The 5,755-nt window shown below is 38.5% G+C and overlaps 1 pseudogene; it reads right to left on the bottom strand.

Moving 5' to 3' along the window:
* Positions 1-747: 747 nt before the first annotated feature.
* Positions 748-5,755, bottom strand: LOC103936184 (annotated as a pseudogene).

Genomic DNA, 5,755 nt, shown 5'->3' with positions numbered 1-5,755 from the left:
AACAACAAAATACCCAATTCAAACTAGACAACAGATTGAACATGAAAACCACAAACAGCACCAAAACCAGATAAACTCACACTAAATCATACAAAATCCATATCACATATATCTTAAATCATCAATTAACTTATGTAAATGAAAATAAGGGATTTACCTAAAAATTGACGATGGCCGGTGATGTCTGACGAAAGCATGGAGCCGTGAGGGGCGACGACGCATGGTGTTCAGATGGCTGGATGGCAGTGGCGTGAGAGGGACTTTTGCTGGCTTGCAGCCTTGCTGTTAAATATAGTCCTCTCCAATGGCAGAACAAAGTCCTGATGGGGAACGAAGTCCCACTCTACCGTTTATGTTATATTTTTCTTTACGAGCGTATTAAAGAAAAAGGATGAGACTTAGGTCGAACAGGTTAACTGTTCAAATGTGCAATTGTAGTGGGTGTGAAACTAATCTCTTTTTGATAATTATTGTCTCTTGGTTTTCGTATCTTTTTATTTTAATTTATTTATATTTTTTAAGTTGCGTTATAATTTTATTTTAGTGACGCTTTTAATAAAAGAATGTCATTAAAAAAAATTTCTAAGTGTCATGAAAGCCCTATTTTGTAGTAGTAAAGTTTTTTTTCATCTGAGAATGGTACATAAAATAATAATTTTGGAACACTTTCATACATCTATTAAGTTTACTGTTAAATCAACCATTAATGGATGACGTGGTGCTTACGTGAACAGTAACTAGGTGCCACATGTCATAAGGGCCCACATAAATATTAAAAAATTAAAAAAAAAATATTGTAGCTGTCCGACAAAATTTCGTTGTTCGTCACTTATTTCCTGTCAATGGGAACCGGCGAGTACAGCCTTATGCTCTCGCATAGCGCTGCGTGGGTGTACACCATCTCCTTCACCTCATCGTAACCTCCTCCTACCGCTAACTCAGACGACACCGTGTTTTTGATCTCCTTCAAGATCTCTTGTTCCACACGTGGGTTCTGCGAAAGCAGCCAAAAGAACCAGGTGAGAGCCGCCGCAGTGGTGTCCCGGGCCGTAAGGGTGAAGCTGATGACGATGCCGGTGATGAACTTTTCGTCGGAGTGGCCGGAGCTCAAGAACCGGGATAGCAAATCTACAGATACTAACGCTTTCGCCTCGTTCAAATCCTGCTTCTTTTCTTTGACAATGGTGTTGGCGAACTCGCAGACTTCCGATACGACGGCACGGAGGCGCTTTTCAGACCCGATTCGGAGAGCCCTTTTGAGTTTCCACACTAGGTGCGGCAATTCGAACCTTTTGCTGCTGATTTGCATGGCGTCGTCGAAAACCACTGCGAATTTGGCTTCGAGCAGAGAAGGTAGGAGGTAATCCAGGTCGTACCCAAAAGCAATTTGACAGATGTTATCAAAAGCGAAGCGCTGAAGAATGTCTTGGAAGTGGAGGACTGAATTATTAGTGGCGGAGGCGGAGAGGATCGGAATGAGGCAGTCAGAGAGCTCGGTGTCGACCACTTGTTTGACGAACTTACACAAAGACTTGGTGTTGAATTTGTGGCTGGAGACTTAATGCTGGAACTTCCAGTTATCGCCGTCAATGTTGAAAATGTCGTTGCCGTGGAGGTCGGCAAATATGGTGCAGGAGGCCTCACCTTTTTGGTAGTTGGGGAAGTTGGTCTTGAGGATGTGCTGACCAACGGTGGGATTGGCGGTGACGACCCAGTGGCAGCCGAGAGAGTGGTAGAGGTTGAAGGTGTTTGATGGGGAGGTGCGGAGGAGGTCGGTGAACCACTGGAGTCTGTGGTGGTGGTTTTTGTAGAGAGATGGGTGGGCACAGAGGAGAGAAGGCAAGTAGGGGGAGCGGGGATCAGGTATGAGAAGACGATAGAGGCTGTGCAGAAAAGAGAACGGAGGGAAAGGGTTGGGGGTTGAGGTATGGGACATGCAGAATTTTTTATTTTATTTTAATTTTTTAATATTTATGTGGGCCCCTACTGAGAAGTGGCGCTAGTCACTGTCTACATGAACGTTATGTCACTAGTTAACGGCTGATTTAACAGCAAACTTAACGGATGTATGAAAATGTCCCAAAATTATAACCTTATGAACGACTATGGGATGAAAAAAACTTCATGTATTAAATGTTGAAAACTAAGAAACTTTAGGATACTAAACTGAGATTAACCCAAAATTAAAAGTAGTGCTACATTGAGCTCAGAACAAAGAACTTGAAATGAGAATTGGAATTTCTTCATCTATAGTTGATAACTTCATAATTCATAGATTATTGGACAACACATGTTCTTATACATTTGAGATTAATTTTTTAGTAGAGTCGAACCAAGTTGTTACACACTTGAGCACTAAGTACCAAATGAAAAGAAAGCAAATTACTAATTAAAGTCCTAAGTCATAACACTAATAATTAATTATTATAAGCAGCTGAGGATCTCTGAGTTTTGACGCAGCAGCTATTCTGCTAGCTATAGCACCTTCAACATTAGGACTAACACAGAAATCTCCACGGATAGCAAGCCTCTTGTTCTTATACCAAAGACATTTCTCCTCTCTGGCTACGCTTGCAGCTGGAAAAGGGCCTTCCCTACAAACAAAATCCAACGGTATCATATAGCTTTAAACTTTAAAGCATTGCAGAGTATCAAGCATGAACTTAACTATATATAATTTATCTTAGACTGCGATTTTGAGACACTTTCACATAATAATTCAGATCCATAAACTAAGCATTGTTTTCATCCTTGGCGTGGACTTTAAACTAATATAAGAGAAAAATAAGGGTCTGTTTAGTACTCTACTTGAATCTAACTTTTTCAACTCAAAAACAATTTTCAAGTTTTAGGCCTTAAAACTTGTTTGGTAGGACTATTTTAAAAAACTAAACTTAAGACTAACTAAAAAATATAGTATATTTTCTAAAAACATAAAAAATAAGTTTTTTTAAACTTAAACTCACTCATTTATTTTCTCTCTTCTCCCCACTCACTCCAAATCTATCTCTCTCTTTCATTCTTTCTCACCCCTCTTTTTTTTTTTTTTTTTTTTTACTTTTTTCGACTCTCCTCCAATCCACTCTCTTCAATCTCTCGGTTCTTCCCTCACTCATTTTCCTCTCTATCTCATCCCATCCTTTCTTCTTTTTCTTTCCTTCAATCATCTTTTACTTTCTTTCCTCCTCTCTCCTCTTTCGCCCTCTCCTATGACCCCCTCTTTTTAGATCTATTTGTCTACTTTAAGTCGTAAGATTTAAAAATTTTAAATCGCAAACCAAACAAATTTTTGAGTTCTAAAGAAAATTGTTTTCAATAAATGTTCTTAAGAAATGTTATGAGAAATGATAAAAATTTTCAAATAAGATACCAAACATGCTCTAAGAGATTTATGGAAAAACTGATGCAAAGACTAATTTTAGACTACAGTTCAGAGCGAAACTAAGATTCCATGAATACCTAGAGGTAGAACGGTCATGCTTGCTGCTTTCACAATGAGCCCAGCTTAAAACTTCAGAACTTCTTATTTAGAAACCTTTAAAGGGTATCTGATTCAGAAATTAGGCACCAGGGTCAGCCCAGATCAACATCAAATAGAAGAAAAGAGTACACAAATTAAGAATGTGATACAAATGGTTGCGGAAATACATGGAGCCAAACCCAGCACCCGAGAGAAAGGAAAAGTTGATGAACCATGTAGCATTTTATGAATGCACAGTTTACAGATGACTGTATAACTTTAAGAAGGCATAATAAATATCTTACTGATGACTGAGGCTCTGAAAATGCTGTCATGAGAGCAAAGCATGGACGGACAGGAATATCATTTAAATTAACAGACAACTATGGAACTAAATTTAAGTCTACATGCATCTCAAATGGTTAGATCCACGATGCTTTTACACTATTCTTGAGAAAACAATGCATGTGCCAGACAAGAAAAGTGAGCATGCTTACGGGTGTAAGAACCTAGATTAAGCTGTCAAGTTCCAAGTAAACGGTCAGAAAATAGAAGGCTTTATTCGATGCATTGACACATTGTAGGCATCAAATATCCAATCGATCTGGAGAAGGAAGTGATATCTATAGTAGTAAAATAAGTATTTGCTAGCTGATGCTTAGCATCCATGCAAAAAAAACCCACCAATAGGACAAAGCATGCATAACATAAACACCAACACCGGCAAGCTTACCAAGAACTGCCACTTAATATTGCGAAAATTTTCTAGACATGCTTAGAATAGAAAGACTTGAAGGAGTGTGTTCAATACCAAGAAGTGGTTGTCTTCCTGTAACACTAGTAAACCTGAGCGAAACAAGATTTTTGTCTGTTGCAACCACTCCCTTAAACTGGCCAAGATTTTGCCCATCTGAACCTATCAATGACCACAAATTTTCATCCTCTAGCCACTCCAACCTCCCAACACTCGCTCCAAACTACTTTCCACTTCTAAAGAAATTATAGCGCAATTAAGTTCCAACAGATATTCAACCTTGAATAGAAATCGTGCCAACAGAAAATCAGTAGAATAGTACACACCGGACTCCTGGCGTAATGCTCATGAACCAATATTCTGCATATAGAATTCATGCCCACAAAAATGATGTAAGCATAGGTAGTCATGAGCCAACCTATTTCACAAATGAAATATGTTTCCCTGCATTATAAAACATGTTTGCTGATTACGTAGTACTTGCAAACCTGTTCTGGGTCAACAAATTTGTTGGAAATGTGATCAAAGAAGCCAAATTTCTCTTTCCAGCAAGCAACATGACCCTTTGATTCCCACTCATGAACAAGATCCAAAACCTCAGTGTTGTTGGCATTGAAAAATGGACCACAATGGTCAAACAACAGTTCCTTCCCATCCTCAACAACTTCCCTACAACTAAATTTTCAGTAATCAAAAGGAAAAAGAAACTCATATGTAACAACTCGCACCCAAAATCAATAGCTTCGTCATTTGAATTTCCAAATAATATTGACATCAAAGGGCTTTTTTTTCATGAGGAAATGGTAAATGTACTAAGTAGTCATATCAGTTTATAGTTGTACAACAGCCACAACCCAATCGATATGGCATTTCCAAATAGGCAGTCATATCAGTTTGAAAACAACTTGAATCATCTAGTAAACAGACTCTTTAACTATTTCCCTAATCACATGCATTAAAACCTCAGAATTTGTCTTTTGGATTTCTTCCAATCAACAAAGGGTCAAATAATGAAGGAATTCAAAATGTAATCTTAAACGGAGCATAACAAAGAAAATCCATTTCTGATAACCAATAGCACATTTAATCCCCAAATTATATCAAAACTTCTGATAAGAAAATGAATATTGTAAATTTGTAAAACAAGAGTGAAAAAGGTACCTTCTTTGGGACATGCGGCCGCTGGGGACTCTGGCGGACTTGAACAAAGTTAGAGACACTCCGCTTCTGGCGAGAGTTGATGCACACACTGCTCTTGGAACTGCGATATATAGAGTATATGATTTAGTCATGAGATTAAATAAACAATAATACAAATTAAGGGAATGTGAAGAATGGGTTTTGAATTTCGATGCTTTTACTTCCACTTCCCACTAATCATATCATATGTTGTTTCTTCCGCTCAATCTGCTCTGCTCTTTCCTGACTTCCCACCGTTCGTTCCTTCATTTTCCGCCACAAACTCAAAGGTCGTTGGTAGTTGGTAGCAGGGCCGGTCTGAGAATTTGGGCCTAGGCGACTTTTTGAAATGAGACCCTAAT

The sequence above is a fragment of a genome, unplaced genomic scaffold (genome assembly GCF_019419815.1).
Source record: "Pyrus x bretschneideri cultivar Hongxiangsu unplaced genomic scaffold, Pyrus_bretschneideri_v1 Contig7, whole genome shotgun sequence".
Lineage (NCBI taxonomy): Eukaryota > Viridiplantae > Streptophyta > Magnoliopsida > Rosales > Rosaceae > Pyrus > Pyrus x bretschneideri.
Note: the sequence above shows the minus strand (reverse complement) of the source record. Positions and strands in the feature narration are given on the sequence as shown.